The sequence below is a fragment of the Trichechus manatus genome, unplaced genomic scaffold, assembly GCF_000243295.1.
Source record: "Trichechus manatus latirostris isolate Lorelei unplaced genomic scaffold, TriManLat1.0 scaffold00174, whole genome shotgun sequence".
Classification (NCBI taxonomy): domain Eukaryota; kingdom Metazoa; phylum Chordata; class Mammalia; order Sirenia; family Trichechidae; genus Trichechus; species Trichechus manatus.
Window position 1 is genome coordinate 5,188,495 of NW_004444110.1, and position 20,421 is coordinate 5,208,915.

The following is a 20,421-nucleotide window of genomic DNA, read 5'->3' on the forward strand; positions in this document are numbered from 1 at the left end:
CATACTGGGCCTTAATCCATTGACTGGTATACTTACAAGAAGGGGGGAGTTTGGAAACAGACACACACAGAAGATGAGGGGGATACTCGTACAAGCCAGGAAACGACAAGGATTGCCAACAACCACCGGAAGCTAGAAAGGGACTAGGCAGGCTCCTCCCCAGAGCCTTCAAAGAGACCATGGCCCTGCAGACACCTTGATTTCGAACTTCTGGCCTTCAGAACTGGGAAAAAATAGATTTCTGTTGCTTTTCTCCACCCAGCTTGTGATCATTTGTTACAGCAGCCCTAGGAAAATAATACATTACGTATTAGTGTTTCATAAATTGTTCTGTCATTTTTACCAATTCGCTTACACTGTCTATTCATAAATTCAACTAGAATTCAATTTTACAACAGCATCTGACTATAAGCAAAAGACTTTGTTTACCTTACAAAATAAAGTGGTATTTAAAAGTCTTATTTTTAGAATTCTCATTTTTGAGCTGATGAATGTGTTCAGTTATACAGAAGAGAAGTACTGAATATGCATCTGTCTATTTAGGTATAGGCACATATAAGAAGAACAGGGTATATGAAAGTTGAAAACAATGATTGGTTTGAAGCATTTCTAAACATCACCAGGATGTCTGAAGTTTATTGAAAGGAAAATCTCAGCCTGACCAAGAACCTGCATGTTACATATCCTAAGCTGATTTTTCTCTGGCCTTCTCACTCTTGTTAGGTGCCGTTGAGTTGATTTTGACTCATAATGACCCTATATGACAGGGTAGAACTGCCCTATAGGGTTTTCTAGACTGTCCTCTTTACTGGTGCAGATCAACCAGGTCTTTCTTCCACAGAGCCGCTAGGTGGGTTCCAAGCGCCAGCCTCCGAGTTAGCAGCTGAGTGCTTAACCATTGCACACCAGGCCTCCTTGGTTTTCTTACTAGTGATTAAATAATGAAGTATACACATATACTTGAAGCTGTAGGAACAGAAGGACGTCACATAGAGCAAGTACCCAAGAAAAACAGTAATTCATTTTCTAAAAGAGTGTATATGAAACCTTATGATTTGTCCAAGAGTCCTTGGCTGGGGCAAATGGTTAAATGCTTATTGCCTGGACCAGAGTCTCCTGAAATGATAACAAAGTCATGTCCATGCATGTGGCAAGCCACGTTGGGGTGCAGACAGTTTCTTTCCACAGTGAAGAGAGTACCTGCTGGTGCTAGAATGCCAGTTACGGAATCTTAATTCCACCACAACTAGCTGTGGGCCTTTGAGCAAGCTCCTTAATTTCCGTGTACTTCACGTTTCTCCTTTTCTCTTATACCTACATCATACTTTTTTTATAAGGATTAAAAACTCAATATTCTAAAGACAATTAGAACTGTTTCTGACTCCTTGTAAGTAAATACATAGCCAATTAGCATGAATTTTCTCACTCCCTTTACTACCCATTTGAACAATATGCAGAGCAATATGTACAATTTCACACAGATCTGCTTATTGTAAGCAAGGACCAGGTAAGAATAAAATATGGGTTTTATCTGGAAGTATATTGCATTCAAGCATTCTTTTCACTGACGACATGTTTATGTTCAGTGTGTTCGTGTGTATTCATAAATATCAAGAAAGCTACTTTTCATGGCTCAGTTAACCAGTTGAAAGTAAAATGTCACATAAACAGATTGCCAAAAAGGAAGAAATTTTGCAAAGTATCTAAGCTGCTGTTTAACACACATGTCACAAATTATACCATTCAGACGATATTTTCACAGAGTACTAACTCATGTGATTGCTGACATTTCACAGGAAAAATATGGCAATGAGATATCACTAGGATTATTAGCAGAACAGGGAGTCAAGTTAGAGCACAACTAGCCAACAGGGTTCGTAATTTCAGCTTGCTTATTCCTTTATTCTTCCCACAAATATTTACTGAACACCTAGTATGGGTCAGGCAGTGTGTATTACGCTGGAGATAAAATGACAAGCCAAACTGGACCATGCCCCTGCTTTGATTGAGTTTAGATTTGTTGGAAGAGGTAAATATAAATCAAGTAATCACACAAATAGATAAGGATGGTGCTATGAAGGAAGAATGATCCAGGAAGGCTCCCTGGAGGAAATGCTATTTGGCCAAGATCTAAAGGATGAAGAATGATCTACTAGGTTAGAGGGGGTGAGGGTTCAGAGATGACAGTTCAGGCGTAGAATCTGCTGGTGGCAGGAGGAAGCATAATACAATGAATGGCCTGAAGGAAGTCCAGTGTAACGGCATTTCAGAAAACTAGGGAGAGTGTTGAAGGAACTCAAGCAGCACAAATTGGAGAGGAACATCCACATAGAATCTTGAAGCTCATGTTAAGGAATTTGATCTTATTCTGAGAGTCAATGATGGGTTTTTAAACAAGATTAGGGAAGGAGGTGGAGAAGAAGAACTGACATGACATCTAATTGAGATTTAGGGTACACTCTGAAAGGATAACTTTTTGGAACGTAGTTGGAGTAAATAACAAAGTTCTTATAAGGTAATTATTTCTCCTCCAGTGATTCCCCCCTCTTTTTTTTTTAATGTCAGCAGGTGACTTACTGCTGAATTTTCATCTAAAGAATTGTCACTGTATTTACGATTTGGGCTGTAGAATTAAGTAACTGAGGATCTATATGAAAATACCCTGCCTGTGTTCACTTACAGAAAAGCTATTCATTGTAACAGAATTTGAATTTAATCCACTCTGTCATCCATAAATAAAAATATAGAGCAATGGGAAATAAATAAGTAAAAGAAAGTTGCTGTCATTTCTTACTAGATATTTAATATACTTCGACTCATTTGTACTCAGTTTATTTTCAGCTGCTTTTACAAAAGGTCTTGTTGATAAGTATTGAAGTATAACTCTGACTTTATTTTTCTTGAATATTTTAAGATTCCTCCTAAAAAGGCGGCTGTTATAGAAAATAAGAGCAGACAGCAATGTTTAATTGTTTATAGAGCTGTTATGGCAAAGAACAATGGACTTACTTGGTCAATTTGTAAAACACAGATGTAGGGTCTAAAGGTGAAATTTATAGAGTGGCAAATTAAATTCAGTATGAGGTATGGTTCTAAAATACTTAGACTTTTTTTAACAATGGAGCTTCCAGTTTCCAGAAGTTGTTCGGGAGAGACTACATGTTTTCCTTAAATTTTTAAAGGAATTCCAAGTCAAGATTCTGAAGTTTTTCTGTAAGCAAAATCCAGCTTGTGTTGCAGCTTGTTCCAAAGTAAGCCTTTATTTTCCTGTTATCTTTCTCTGGCGGTTCTTGTCTCTGAATTCTGATCCTCTCTTTTTATACGGGAGGTCTGTGATTATATGGCATCCCTTAAACTTTTACAATTAATAATTATCCCAGGGTGAATATTTCAACCACCTTCCTTTTGGAAAATTAGTATAAATTACTGCGAATCTCAAACAAGAAACATACTCATCAAATGAAGTGAAAGGATGTCACAAAGTTGAAAAGAAACAAACTAGTGTCTTGACATACTTACTGGTAGTTGTTTGAATGAAGAGAGAACTTTGTTTGTAATCTCTTCTTCAGGTACGGTAATCCAGCTGTTTGTATTTTATTCACCTTGTTTCCTCTTTCCGTCCCTTAATAAAACACAGGGCTAGAACCCCATAAAATTGGCTTCGTACCAGAGATTATACACTGTAACTTCAGGCCTAAAAGGTAACGTGGCAGTAGCTAAATTAGTCATAGATTTAAATGAGGTCAAACTGTAAAATTTGTGAACTCTCAGTTCAAACCTTTGCTCTAGACACTATCTAAGATAAGCATGAGCAAGTTACCTAGCTTTTATAAATCCCAGTTCCTTCACCAGTAAAAATGAGCATCATAATAGCGCCCAACACTTGAGGTTTTTCTGAGATTAAATGAGATAATTCATATGTAAACACAGTATCTGGTACATAAGGACATTCACTAATATTAATATCATTACAAAGTAAAATGTCTTATTGTCTCTTTCCAATTTAGGCAGCAGTTAAAATCATTTCCTTGCTCCCAGTATCATTTTATTTGAAATTCCAGCACAACATAAGAGCTAAAAAACATTGGGCTGGAAGTCTAGCAATTTCTTGTCATTCTTTGCCAAGTAGATAAAGCATCTCCAAGGAAAGAGGGCAAATAAATTAGTACTGTAATGACATATTCCAGACTGACTCAAGTAATACGTAACACAAGGTAGGATCAATCAGACATAGGCAGGATTCAGGCATAATTCTGTGAAAAATGTTTTGCCCATTCACTAACTACAATTATTGTTTAGGTTATGGAGTTTGAGTACTTTTAAAAATAATCTCTGAAGAGAGTAAAAGGAGATAGAGAAGAAAATGATTATTTGATAATTTCTAGACCAATGGTTATAATTTACCAAATGACACAAACACACAATCATATGTATTTATACCCATATATAACACTGTGTTATACCAGTGTGTACTTCTGTTATTAACCCAATGCTTTGTCACCAGGGAATTGCTGACATTTTTAAATCCACTAAATAGATATCTCAATCTGGTTTTATCCAGGAATTTGTTCTTCCATCATTCTGATTCTGAAAATTTAAAAATCTACTGTATGATCCATTCTATCAACATCAAATTGGAATTGCTGCTAGGTCCATCCCTTCTTTATTCCAGGGTTAAAACAACACTAATTTTTATAATTAACATTTACAGAATAACTAATACTTTAAGGTATTTTATCATAGTATTCTAATATTGCAGAATAGGTATAACATTTCATTTTTGTAGTGGAAGGAATTGAAATTTGGACATGTTAAGTTTTTACCAGTGATTACCAGCCTAAGAAATGTCAACTGCATTAAATTTACTCACATACCAATTTCATCTGTTCTTTTCAGATGAATAACGTAGGAATAACTTCCTATGAGAAGCTTTTCTTGATCCCTCCACCATCATTCCTACTATGATTCATTCATTTATTTATAAACATTCATTGAACATGTGAATTAATGTGAATTAAGCTCTATTCCAGGTTTTGAGATACAGTGGTGAGAAATATATATAAGGTTTATATTAGTCTCTACTCTTAGACTCTTGGATGAAGACAGATGATAAGAAAGTAGATTAAAAAGTCAATAGTATAATTTCAGATGTTTACAAGTGCTATGAAGGAAATAATAAAGAGTAATGAAAAAGAAAGTGACTGGAAAGAGGGAATATTTTAAATAATCTGTTGGTGTGTATGGCATTAAGTTAATGTCTGTAAGGAAGGAATATGTAGATAGTTGAATATTATGAAGAAAGCAGTCAACCATATGAACACGGATGAAAGAATATTCCAGGAAGGGGGAAGAGCAAGTAAAGACCCCGAGGTGGGAACAAACTTGCGAAGTTTGAGTAATGACAGGAAGACTAGTTGTATAGTGTGCAATAAACGAGAGGAAGAGCAGTAGGAGGTGAGACCAAAAAGATAGTGAACTCATGTCAGGTAGGGCCTTACAGCCTTTGGTGCAGAGTATAAGTTTCATTCTAAATGTAACTGAAAGCCATTAGGAAGTTTTAAACAGAAGAATTACAGGGTACTTCTTTTAAAACATTTTAGAGGCTTTGAAGTAACAGGAAAAGCACAGAAGCAAAGAGACAAGTTAGGTGGCTTTGGGAAAAATCATGTCGGTGTTTGCTGTCAAGTCAATTCCATTCATGTGTGCAGAGTAGACCTCCTCCGCAGGGTTTTCAAGGCTGTGCTCTTTCAGAGGCAGATCGCTAGGACTGTCTTCTGAGACATCCCTGGATGTGTATGAACCACCAACCTTTTGGCTAGTAGTCATGCCACCCAGGGATTCCTTGTAAAAGTTTAGGAAATAATAATTTATTGGAGCACCTTGATTTTGGTGCAAGTATGAGGTGTACCTGTATTTCTGATTTACTTTAAAGGCAAGGTTGTTAGAACTCCCAGAATAAGTGTGAGTAGTGAGGAAAATAGAAAAGCCAAGAATTATTTAAGCAACCAGAAGGATGATGATATCATTTATTGAAATGGAGAAGAATAGAGATAAGCAGGTTTGCGTGGGGGTGGAAATTCAGCTATCTGTTTTGTTATTGCTGTTGTTAGGTGTCTTCAAGTTGGTTCCAACTCATAGAGACCCTATGTACAACAGAAAGAAACATTGCCCTGTGCCATCCTCACAATTGTTGTTATGTCTGTGCCTATTGTTGCAGCCACTGTGTCAATTTTACTTGCTGAAGATCTTCCTCTTTTTTGCTGACCCTCTACCAAGCATGCTATCCTTCTCTAGGGACTGGTCACTCTTGATAACATGTCCAAAGTATGTGAGATATTAATGATAATGTTTGATAATTTCTTCATTCTGTTGGATCACCTTTCTATAGACAGTGCACAAATATGGATCTCTTTCAGTCAGTTGGCCAGGTAGCTGTCTTCCAAATTTCTTGGCATAGGTGAGGGAGCACCAACAGCACCAGATTCATCTGTTGAAATACCTCAATTGTTATTCTGCCAATTCCTGCAGCCTTGTTTTTCGCCAATGCCTTCAGTATAGCTTGGAGTTTTTCCTTCAGTACCATTGGTTCTTGATCATATGCTACCTCCTGAAATGGTTGAACATCGACCAATTCTTTTTGGTACAGTGACTCTGTGTTTTCCTTTCATCTTCTTTTGATGCTTCCTGAGTTGTTTAATATTTTCCTACAATCTGTTTTGGAGCATATGAATTTTGAGTTCTTATTAGATAATAAAGAAGAAATTTTAAGGAAATTTTTGAATCTATGTTTTGGAAATTCAGGGAAAGTTTAAGACTAGAAATCCAAATGTGAGAGCCATCAGGTGGTGGGTAGAGTTCAAAAACATAAAACTTCATACAATCAGGTAAGTAAACACTATAATTTGTGAAGAGCAAATTGTCAAGTTTTACTCCCTGAGAGATCCTCAACCACTAGAAGGCTGGAGAAAAGAAGGAGTTGGCAAAGGCAGAAAGTAATGAGGATATGGTGTCTCGGAAGCAGAATGAATGAATACAATATTTAAGAAAAAGATAGTTATCAACTATGGCAAATGATGTTAAAACCTCATAGAAGATGGGGACAGATCATTGATCACTAGGTTTGTAAATATAGAGTTGTTAGTGACTTTAACAAAAGCTGGGTATGTGGTGAAAATGAAATAATGAATAGAATGGGTTAAGGAGAGACTAGGATATGAGGAAGTGGAGACTCCATAGGGAGATTACTCTGGGGAAATTTCTCTGAGAAATGATGGCAGAAAAACGGTAGAGAAGAGGAGAGTTGGAGAGTAATAATTTTAAGGTAGTATTTTTGTTTCTCATAGAGTCATGCTTTTAAAGCATATTTGAAAGTGCTTTGTCTCCCTTCCACGTACTACAATAGCATGCTGCTCTTATCATTACTTTAGCATATAATATCCACTAATGTAATTGGTTGTCTCCTTGACTCTTTCTATCACAAAACTGGTCTTTGAAAGTAAAGACTTTTTTTTTTTTTTCTTTTCATAATGACCATACCCAATGTCTAGTGCAGGGCCTAGTACCTAGAAAGAAGAACACAAGATTTACGGCAACTATTTCTGAAGTTCTGCTTATACCTGTTCTTATTTTCTCCCTAACAAAGTCAGATAAAGCTAAAATTTAAGAAGCCACTGCTTTTCTATGATAAGAGCTTTGCCAAATATAGCTGTATGTAGCGATCCGGTAATTTATTCTGCCTCCTTAGTGTATTGCTTCGGTGAAGTAAGGTTTTATAAATTCCTCTGTTTTTGATGAGGCAGGAATACACACAAACCCACAGAAATACCACACACTCACACAAAATGCACACGCACCCAAAACATCTGGACTGAATATTGTCTTAAAAGTCCTCCCTTAGTATAAAAATTTGAGTGACCTATGAATGTATTTCCAAAGGGAGTTCCATAGAGAAATAGTCCTCTGAGACTTAAACCAAACATTCATTCTAATAATATAAAAGGAGAAGTCAAACAAGTTTGAGAAGGAATGTGTTTAACTATTTTCCTTCTCTTCTGTGTAACATTAATAGCCTTTAATGTAATTATTTGCAATGTGATTGAGTTGAGTATTATAAGTAAAATAGTTGTTGTTGTTGATAGGTGCCTTCGAGTGGGTTCTGACTCATAGCACTCTATGTACAACACAACTAAACACTGCCCGGTCCTGAGCCATCTTCGCAATAGTTGTTATGCTTGAGCCCATTGTTACAGCCACTGTGTCAATCCATCTTGTTGAGGGTCTTCCTCTTTTTCACTGACCCTCTACTTTACCAAGCATGATATCCTTCTCCAAGGACTGATCCCTCCTGATAACATGTCCAAAGTATGGAAGACAAAGTCTAGTCATCCTAGCTTCTAAGGAGCATTCTGGCTATGCTTCTTCCAAGACAGATTTGTTCATTCTTTTGGCAGTCCATGGTATATTCATTATTCTTTACCAATACCGTAATTCAAAGGCATTAATTCTTCTTCGGTCTTCCTTATTCATTGTCCAGATTTCGCATGCATATGAGGCAGCTGAAAACACCGTGGCTTGGTCAACACTTTAAAGAGGTCTCTTGGAGCAGATTTGCCCAATGCAATGAGTCTTTTGATTTTTTGACTGCTGCTTCCATGGGTGTTGACTGTGGATTCCATAAAATGAAATCCTTAACAGCTTCAATCTTTTCTCTCCATTTATTATGATGTTGCTTATTGGTCCAGTTGTGAGGATTTTGTTTACTTTATATTGAGGTGTAATCCATACCGAAGGCTGTAGTCTTTGATCTTCACCAGTAAGTGCTTCAAGTCCTCTTCACTTTCAGCAAGCAAGTTGTATCATCCGCATATTGCAGGTTGTTAATGAGTCTTCCTTCAACCCTGATGCCCCATTCTTCTTCATACAGTCCAGTTTCTCAGATTATTTGCTCAGCATACAGATTGAATAAGTATGGTGAAAGGATACAACCCTGATGCACACCTCTCCTGACTTTAAACCATGCTGTATCCCCTTGATGTGTTCATATGACTGCCTCTTGATGGAAGTACAGATTCCTCATGGGCACAATGAAGTGTTCTGGAATTCCTATTCTTCGCAATGTTATCCATAATTTGTTATGATCCACTGAGTCGAAAGCCTTTGCATAGTCAATAAAACACAGGCTTTTTTGATGATGAATACAACACCGTTCCTCTGCAAGTTGTCATTCCTGGCATAGTAGACCATGTGATTGTCTGATTCAAATGGCCAATACCAGTCCATTTCAGCTCACTAATTCCTAGGATATTAATCTTTATAGGTTCCATTTCATTTTTGACAATTTCCAATTTTCCTAGATTCACTTCGTACATTCCACATTCCAATTGTTAATTAATGTTTGCAGCTGTTCTTTCTCATTTTGAATCTTGCCACATAAGTAAATGAAGGTCCCGAAAGCTTGACTCCATCCATGTCATTAAGGTTGACTCTACTTTGAGGAAGCAGCTCTTCCCCAGTCATCTTTTGAGTGCCTTCCAATCTGAGGGGCTCATCTTCCGGCACTATATCAGACAACATTCCGCTGCTATTCATAAGGTTTTCGCTGGCTAATTATTTTCAGAAGTAGACTGCCAGATCCTTCTTCCTAATCTGTCTTACTCTGGAAGCTCCGCTGAAACCTATCTGCCATGGGCAACCCTACTTGTATTTGAATACCAGTGGCATAACTTCTAGCATCACAGCAACATGCAAGCCCCCACAGTAAGACAAACTGACAGAGGCGTAGGGGTAAATAAAATTAACCAAGTGTATTTATTTTGAGAGATTTTAAAATATACATGACCATTAATATTCAGGATGTCTCTTTGGGGAAAAGCTCCAATAAAATTATAAACTATTTCACACTTTAAAATCTTCTGTCTGCACAGAGTAAAAAAATTATATCCCTAAATGTATTATAGAAGTTTCACAGGTTGACTATGAAATGTACACTTACATGTAAACTGAAGTTTTAACAGATGTATGATAACTGATTAATATGAGAGGGCAGTGGTGGTTCGGTGGTAGAATTCTTACCTCCCATGTCAGGTTCAGTTCCCAGCCAATATACCTCAAGCGCTGCCACTGCCTGCCTGTCAGTGAAATCTTGCACGTTGCTGTGATGTTGAACAGTTTTCAGTGGAGCTTCCAGACAGTGACAGACTATGAAGAAAGACCTGGCAATCTACTTCTGAAAATCAGCCATTGAAAACCCTATGGATCACAACAGTCATAGACTGTCATGCATGAAGTCATCATGATTTAGGCGCTGAACTTACCCCAGCTAATAACAACAACAATATCATATAAACATTGCCTTAAAGCATGAAAATCTGTTTAGACAGATGGACACTTTAATAGTGATTTCATTTTTAAGAGGAATAATAAAAACAAAGGGTGTTTGTTCAGTCTTAGTAAACTACTACATTAACACAGTTTAAATTAACTTATTTACTGTAATTAATTTTTATTTCCATTTGACTTTACGTTGTAAATTTTATTAATAATCATTTAACAGAATGGCATCTGTTAAAATAAACATCATTTTATTTTAGTTTTCCTGGAGATAGTGAAATTAAACAAGTTAGGATATTCTCTATTCTTCAATAATTTCAATGATGTTAGTATTAGAACCAGTGAGTTAAGATATATTTAATGGGTTTCAGTACTTGTTCTTTCTTTAATTGATGGAGGGATCTCATGAGATGCTGCTAGAGTAATTTTAAAATCATACAAAAAAAAAAAAACAGAAAAACTGGCCTTTTTCGTGTTGTTTAATCCAAGTTTCATTCATCTTACTGTGTAAGGGAAAAAAATTAATAATTTCATCTGAAGTTTTATTTTTAGGCACAACTCTAGTGACACAGCAGGGACAGAAACCACTCAGTATAATTTGTGAACTATAAAAATGTATGTATGTGACCTTCAAAACTTAGATTTACAGCAAGGATGAAGCACTGAAAAATGAAATGCATACAGACACATTGAAAAATCAGTAGGAAGTGGAGTACAGGTGGGGTTATTTATTTAAGTTTAGGGAGAATTTACAACTAGTTAAGGTAATAATTCAGAAAAGAGAAAAGTATTACTTGAGGAAACAGGAAGCAAATAGCAGACATTCAGATACTTAATTTGTTATTGTTTATTTATAAAGATGCCAAGACTGGTTGTTGGAATTTGTCAATAATTCATCGCTTTCAAAGAATAAATTTCTGAATCTTAGCCATTTGGTCTTCAGATGGCCTGCTGATACTTCTTTTTTTTTAAAAAAAAAATAATTTCATTGTTAGGAATCATTTTAAATGCACATCTTACAAACTTTTGTGTTGTCAGATTAAATCAATCAATGTGTTGGTAACAAATTATCTTGAAGAGATTATGTATCTCACAAGTGTTGAACAAAGTCATGTCATTTGAATATTTCTATAGTAAAATAGTCTTTGCCACAAAATAAAAAAAAAAGTGATAATTCTTAAATTCAGCTTTTTATTTTGAGATAATTGTACATTCTCGTTCAGTTGTAAAATATATTACAAAGAGATCACATGCACTCTCCATCCAGCTTCCCAGAACAATAACATCTTGCGAACTATAGTACAATATCACCACCAGTATATTGACTTTGCTACAGTCAAGATACAGAGCTTTTCCATCGTGACAAAGATCCCTTCTGTTGCCCTTTTACAGCAACACTCACCTCCCTCTTCTCCAACCAATTCTCTAACCACTGGCAACCACTAATGTGTTCTCTATTTTGAAATTTTGTCATTTCAAGAATGTTATATAAATGGAGTCATACAGTATGCAATCCTTCGGAATTCACCTTTTTAAATCAGCGTAATTCCATGAAGATTCACCCAAACTGTTGCATGCATCAATAGATCATTTCTTTTTATTACTGAGTAGTACTCCATGGTATGGATATACCACAGTTTGTTTAGACATTCACCCATAAAAAGGATATCTGAGTTGTTTTGAGTTTTTGATATGTGAGAGTCATAAATTTTGGGGTGTTTGATGGTGAATACTGCTAACTCAGACTTGGAATCAATAATTTACTACTTTTGTTAATTTGTGACCTTTAAACAAGACATAATCTGGTATCTAAGGAAACGTTGTCTTTGTAACCAAGCTATACAAGCCACTCTTGGGAACCACATTTTGTAAGAAAGTTATGTTAGCAGAAAAAAAAAATGTTCTGTGATTGCTTTGTAACCCCCACCCCCGAGTAACTCCCATAGTTGCCAATTGGTAACTAATTAAAGCACACAGATCACCAAATAGTAACTAACCAACAAAGACTCTTTGAACCAATCATGTAAACCCACATACGTTGTGTTCACCACTGTAAAAACCCCACTTTTGTTAACCGCCTTTGACTGTTACAAATGACTAGTACGCAATCAAAATACTATGTTGTTTGTTCCTGGTTTAACATTATGAATATTTCCTGGATACCTGTAACTTCTCAGAGTACATAGTGCATTTTGTGGACACTATATATCCCCAGTTTAAACTGTGTCTTGCCTTCAATAAAACTCTTTGTTTTGATTCAACCGAATCAAAATGTGTCAAAGGTGTTACTCTTTGACAGCTATTGTGAATAAAGTTGCTATAATCATTCATGCAAAAATTTTTCTCTGAATACAAGTTTTCATTTCTCTGGAATAAATACCCAGAAGTACAATTGCTGGGTCATATGGCAGTTGCATATTTCGTTTTATAAGAAACTGTCAAACTCTTTTCCAGAGTAGCTATACATTTTACATTCCCACTAGCAATGTATGAGTGATCCAGTTTCAATGCATCCTTTCCAGCATTTGATACTGTCACTATTTTTTATTTTAGGTATGTAGTGATATCTCATTGTGTTTCTAATTTGCATATCCATGATGGACAATGATGTTAAATGTCTTTTCATATGCTTATTTGTAGTCTGTATATTCTGTTTGGTGAGGATATCCACAGCTTTTGCCTATTTTCTTATTGGATTATTTATTGTTTTATCGTTGAGTTTTTAAGAGTTCCTTATATATTCTATATACTGGTCCTTTGTTAGATTTGTTGCTTGCAAATTTTTTCCCAAGCTTTATTTTACAACCTCTTCACATGGGCTTTTGCAGAGGAAAAGTTTTTAATTTTGTTGAAGTCATATTTATAAAAAATTCCTTTTATGGGTCTTTCTTTGGTTTGAAGCCTAAGAACCCTTTGCCTAGTCCTAGATTCTGAAAATTTTCCTCTATGTGCTTTTATAAAATTGTATAGGTTTAAGTTTTACATATAAGTCCATGATTCTCTTTGATTTATATAAAGAATGAGGCTTAATTCTCATCAAGTTATCTCTAAGTTTTATTTTGGTGGACTACTTTTGGTGGAAATTCAGAAATTCATTTCATTTCTTTTTTCCCTGACTCCTCTTAAATATTTCCAAGAAACTCTTTTTTGTTTTATACCCTCTTTTCCTTGCATACTGGTCCTGTTTCCACACTGCACAAACAAGGTCTTCAATGTTCTCTTTGCCCCAGATGCCATCTTGGTTAAGTACCTTAGAAGGAGGTTTCAACTCTTTCAGATTCTTCACTATAGAGTAGTATTATGAACAAACAACCTGTCTCTTGTGAACATTGTCCACCAAATAATATAAGTTTGATTATGGAAAAGAGTGTTAATCCCTACTCATTACATCTCTAAGTTTATAATGGAGTGGTGGTGGTGGGGGTGGATGGATGAATAACGTGTTATAAAGGTCCTGAAGTGAGAGATGGAGAATGTAACCTTAGAACAAAATAAACGTCAGAAATTGGAGGAAGACACCACAAATTAGAGAAGTAAGACTGAAATCTGGGAGGGCAGGGATTAATGTTTTTTCAGTGCCTGAGACAGAGTAGATCATCAGTAACTATTCTTTACATAAAGTGATAAGAATTGAAGTTAAATGAGTGTAGTGTTAAAGAAAAAATAGGCATATGAGTCCTTGTGAAGTACGAATATAACAGGTTTGGGAACTATAATGGTTAAGGTTGTCTGTCAACATGGCTAGGCCATGATTCTCAGTGATTTTGTAGTCGTATGATGGTGTGATCACTTCCATGATGAGTTTTGATATTATGTGATCACCTCCATGATGGGATCGCTGTGAGTAGCCAATCAGTGGAAAGGGAGTTTCCTTGGGCACGTGGCCTGCATTGACTATAAATGGATATCCTGGCAAGGCTTGTGGGCTCTTGCTCATTCTGGATCCTGCAGCTGACTCCTGTTCATCTGATCTCCGATTCTTGGGACTTGAGCTAGCTGCTTAGCTATGGTCTTGCCTGCTGATCTTTGGGATTTGTTGATCTTGATCTCCACAGGCTGTGAACAAAAGCCCTACTCTCTGACCTACCGTTCTTGGGTTCGCCAGCCCCTGTGGCTACATGCAACAGGAGGAGCCTCTATCCCGACTCATGGACTTGGAACATTCCAGCCTCTACAACCACATGAGCATTTCCTTAATATAAATCTCTCTCTCTATATATATATATATATACTTATACACTTTACTGGTTTTGCTTCTCTAGAGAACCCAGCCTAAGACAGGGACTGAGACTGGAAAGTGAAAAAAAAAAAAAAAAAAACATTTTCAGAGACAAATTTGAGGTGTTGAGTTTTGGGCTTAGAGTTAGTGGTACTGAACTAAAAAATTGTAAAACAGGCAGAAAAGATGGTATAGATCTTTGCTACTTAAACTGTAGTCTGCAGACAATCAGCAGCATATCTGCTTGTTAGACATGTAGAATCTCAGCCCTTTCTCAACCACCACCAAAACCTACTCATTCAGAATCTACCTTAAAATAAGATATTGAGGCAATCCTCATACATGTTGAATTTAAGAAATACCGATATATTATCTCTGTGAGGAAAGATATAGATGATATCAAATTTAAAAATTAAAAATTCCTTGGCAATGCCAAAACATTTCTTATAAATTACTCAGGATATATGCAGTAGTCTGGATGTCCACGTGTTAACATAAATTTTTAAAAACATTTAAAAATAAACATTAGTGGGATGAATGAATGAACAAACTAAAAGTAGGCTGGTGATGGAGGAACAACACAGAAATTAAAGTAGGGATGTGATGACTCTTTTGTTTGCCCAGCACACAGGGCACACCTGACCCAAATTTTCATGGCCAACTATCTGCTCCATTGCTCTTGTAACATAAATTGCAAAGTCCCTCTCCTTTCTCTAATTAGAACCTATCTGTGTATCTGAGCCCTGATGCTTTGGCAGCAGAAAGCCCCATTTTAGTCTTCCTTATTAGGATTTAGTAGAGAAGGGTGTGCTAGACACTGCTTTCTTGTTGTTCCCTTGATCATTCCTAATCGAAAGTGAAATTTTGCATATATTGAGAGTGACTTCAGATGGAAATGGGAGAACTATTCTAGACAGCAGGGGATCTGGAGGCCAAGCTGCTCTGGGTAATTTCTTTCCCATGATCATACAGAACTAGTCCATGCTACAGCTTTCTGTCAGCTTGCATGTCATTATCTGTTAAATGGGGCCCTTCATAGGCCAGATTCATTTTGTCATGGATTATCTGAAATTTCTCAGTTGATATGTAGAAATTATATAATTTTGACACAAGGAATAATGGAGTAATACCCTCTGGATCAGATGTCAAACTGAATGTCATAGGATGCCAACACCTCTTGAGGGCTGTAAAACTTGTCATGGAAAAGAGGTGATTCTGTGTTAAATAAAGTACCACTTGGAGATAAGCGGAATTTTATGAATCATGTAGTTCTTTGACTTTTTTACAGTATGCCAATGTCAACACCCGTGGGAACTGTTAAGGAGGGATCTGTGGTCCTGGTAGTAGAATAATGTGGTCAATCAATGTGGTCAAACAGTCGGCCCCAAAGATCTTGTCCTCAGGTGTGATGGTTAATGTTATATGTCAACTTGGCTAGGCTATGATTCTCAGTGGTTTGGCAGGTACGATGTAATCATCTTTCATTTTGTGATCTCATGTGAGTAGCCAATCAGTTGAAAAGGGAGTTTCCTTGGGGTATGGCCTGCATCCAGTATATAAGTGGATGATCTGGCAAAGCTCTCTCTCTCTCAACCCTGAACTCTTCTAGTTGCCTGACCTCAGTTTCTTGGAACATAAACCTGCAGAAGCCTTCAGCCTGCCACCTGACCCATAGATTTGGGAGTTGCCAGCCGCCACAATTGCGTGAGCCATTTAACTATATACATTTATACATGCTTCACTGGTTTTGCTCCTCTAGAGAACCCAGACTAAGACCTGGCCAGTGTGATGGGGTCACTATCATGACTTCCACATCACCAGAAAGTAAATATTACAAGGTCATATTGAAGTCACACATTTATCTCAATAACTTTCAAATCTCTTAATATGTCTGCTCTGAATATTATTTTACTTATTTATTTACTTATTTTTGGTTGCATCCTGGTAGACTCTGGGCAAAGTGGAGACAATAGTGGTAAGGACTATACATGTAAATGCCTATCACAAATTATTATAAAATTCCTTCTAGTTCAACATACTAAAATGTAAACTATGTAAAAAAGAAAACAAAAAACAAAAATACATTCAGACAAAAATGTTTCATGTGTACTTAATTCTAACAGTAACTTACAAAACACAAAAATCACACTTTTTCATATTCTTTTCCACAATCTGGATTTGAGGATTGCAGAGATAGAGACATATAAAAAACTAAAAACAAGTTCATTGTTTAGAAACAATTTTTCTAATTTGAATACATCAAGTTACAAACATTTCTTTCCAAAAAGGCATTCATCTCTACGAGAAGATAAATAAAAAGGTTTTGTAACACTGTTATAATTAAAACTAGCTGCCAGTTACTGAAAGAAACTATATACATACATTGAATATCTATTTTAGATAAAAGGTGCTTTGGTGAAAATGCTTTTGAAAATATTCATGTAATATATTTACCATATTAAATTTATATAAAAATTAAATTATTTTTGATGACATTCTATGTTCAAATTATATGTGGAAACTGCACTTGAAAGGTAAATATGTCAATCTAATTGCTTCTCCCTGAAATCAAGGGCAAGGCCATTCTCTTTGAAAGGGCTCTTTTTTTTATCCGTTCTCCTCTTATTAATGCTATTGCAGGCACATTAAACAAATACAGCCTGACATGCCTGCACATTATTACCTGCAGCTACAGACACTGTTAAGACTGGGGAAAAGTTGGAGCTGGTACAAAGAACATATCTTTTTCAATGTATTGCTTTTCGATTCTATATTGAACAATTATGTAGATATTAAGAGGCCGAGAACCGCTCCATTTGGTGTCAATATCAATACCTCTATGAGAAAGAACTCTGCATTGGAAGCGGTAGAGAAATTTCACAGAGTGATAGTACATTATCACTTGCTCAGACTCAATTTGACTGTAGTTTAAATATTCTTCTGAAGGTTCTTCTCAGATATGGAAAAAGTACTTCTTATAAATGATCTAAAATTGATCAGTGTAGTATAATAAAAGTTTGTTTGACAAGGTTCACTGCATTCCTTCATCTGAGAAGGCCACTGAAAGTCAAAGTAGAAACAAAAATGGAAAAGACTGATGGCAATGAAGTTGAGTCTACTGAACATCCAGGTCAGTAACTATTTCAACAGGGTTTAAGCAACAAATTTCAGTCGTGCAACACCTCTATGTCATCAGTCTACGAGGACTGAGGGTTTAAAAATTTTAAATGTGAAAAATGAGTACCTTCAAGTAAGGGAAACATTTTGAGGCAAAGATTTGTTTTATAAATAGATCTTTCATCTGACCACCCAAATGTGAATATTATTCTATATATAAGATGTCCTGTGATATAGTTAAAGAGGTCTTTATCAAAGAAAAAAATGATGTCATCCTTGCTATATAGGAAATAAGTGTGTGTATATTTATAAAATGTCAACCTTATCAACGAAAGCAAAGATATTAACACTAGGGTAAATATTAGGTTTGTATTCTAGATGTAATCAGTTTTTGTTTTTTTTTACAAAATAATAAAAAATACACAACTGAGTTTTATAGTCACAAGAACAAAAAAAACTATTCAGCAGGGATATTATGAACAAAGTTTAAATTCCAGAGTAGTGAAAAATATTGAAACTTTATAAATCTCCTGAGGTGCAATTTAATTACTTCATGAATTTTAGAAAAATAGACTCAGAATGAACAGTGCAACTATATATAACCCACAATACATCAACTCATATATTTATCTGTTTCTCTTACTTTGTATCCATCTGGGTATTTCTTCCACTGAAGTTTTCACCCTCCTGTTCGAAAACCTGCAGAGACTGGATTGGACACCCTGTATGTTCAGCTGTTGGGTGCTGTGATGACAGGGTTGCTGAAGTTAAATGTAGATGAACTGAAGCTGCCAAAGCCTGCATTCAGGTTCCAGAGGGCTTATTTATTTTCCCAGATCTAAATGCGGACGTTTCATGGTGCTATTTCTAAAACTAGAGCTAGTTCCAAAACTTTCAAAGTTTGAAAAACCTAAGCCACTATATTGCAAGTCAGTGCTAATACCTGAGTTGAACGAGTATTAACTTAGGCCTCAGAGATGCCTGTGGCTGTGATGCTGACTCTTTTTGCTAAGTGAGTGTTGTGCTTACGACAGTGGCTACTTCATCTGGCATGTTGTTGAAAAGGTGGATCTGGTAGCAACTCCAGGTGCATTTTGCCGCTTCATGGCTTCTGCTTGCCTGGCTTCAAATAAATCTACAGCAAGCCTCAAGAACATTTTTCTATATGGTAGAGATATTGTTCTTTGAGCACCTTTGCATTTTCAATAATAGACTGAAGTTGTGCAGCCAAACCTAGAAATGTTTGATAAATTTTCTGCACAGCCATTGACAAATACCAGGTTAAATATGAATTATTTTTCAAGGGGCAAGATGATTTTTTAGTTCTTCAATCTATTGTCTGTTGCACCGAAGCTGTACCTGAAACCGTTGAGCCATGATTCTGAAGTTGTACGCAGGAGGTATGTTTTCATACTGAAATCCGGATGGTGGTTTCTGGGCTCGGAAGCTAAGTCTCCACTTTTTAACTCCTGAGCAATTTCTAGTTTCATTTTGAGAAAAATGGGAGCATTTTTCTCTTCTCCCTTGGCAACCAGTGACAGAAGTTGCTTTAAAGTCTTAATATCTTCTTACACTTTAAATATTGCTTTTGAAGATGTTCTACTAATTTCTTCTTGTACTTGTTACAAATTTCTGGTGATTTTCAGTATTTTGGCAGATGACGTGAGGTGGATTTTTTTCCTTCAGTGCTTTACTATCCTCTGATAACGTTCCTGTTTTATCGCTCCTTTTTCCTGATGAATGCTAAAATTCACGCCAGTAAGGTCTTCATGGAAACCCTGGTGGCATAGTGGTTAACTACGGCTGATAACCAAAAGGTCGGCAGTTCAAATCCACCTGGCGCTCCTTGGAAACTCTATGGGGCAGTTCTACTCTGTTCTATAGGATCGCTATGAGTCAGAATCCACTTGACGGCGATGGTTTGGTTTGGTTTTTTGGTAAGGTCTTCACTGGCCACAGTTGAAGTAACTATTGTAAACCCAAACCAAACCTGTTGCCGTGGAGTCGATTCCAACCCATAGCGATGCTATAGGACAGAGTAGAACTGCCCCATAGGGTTTCTAAGGAGAGGCTGGTGGATTCTAACTGCCAACCTTTTGGTTGGCAGACATGTGACGTAACCACTGCACAAACAGGGCTCCGACACTACAGTACTTCCCAGTCGTGCTAAAACATTCTGCGTAAGTCTTGATTTGGTCGTGTTTGTATTTTGGAAAAGTGAACTTCCCAAAACTAAGTCTCCAGCGAGAGGCAGAGCTGTTGATGCAGTTGTAGTTGTGGTTGTGGTTCTACCCAAATTGTTTAGGGTAAATCCCATGGAAGAGTCTGGAGTTGATGTCAGAGCGCGTGAAACACTGTGACCATAAGCTGAAGTACAAGTAACAGGTAGAGTACAGGGTTCAACAGAACTGGCAGGTGTACTAAATCCTAAACTGAAACGGGTTGAAGCTGCAGAAGTCCCTCCGAAGAGTTGCACCTCACAGAGCCTGGCATTTAGGAGTCTCATCTATTGCTATTTGCTCCTTTGGAGATTAGTGGTGGTGTCAGATGCCTCTGTTCTGGTTGTGCCTGTCTCATCAGCTAGTGTCAGGGTTCTGACAGGGACTTGGTTAGGTGCTGGGGCTGATGTTTCCAAACAGATGAAAGGGGTTTGAGATGTTCACCTACTTCAAAGCTCAAAGCATCACCCTTCTCCAAACTCAATCTGGCAGGAGCTTCCAGCCCCAGAATGAGCCTGAGAGGCTGTGTATACAAGA

General features: G+C 36.7%; 1 pseudogene; it reads right to left on the minus strand.

Moving 5' to 3' along the window:
- Positions 1 to 18,278: 18,278 nt before the first annotated feature.
- On the minus strand, positions 18,279 to 20,171 carry LOC101343206 (nucleoporin p58/p45 pseudogene; annotated as a pseudogene).
- Between the last annotated feature and the right edge of the window lie 250 nt (positions 20,172 to 20,421).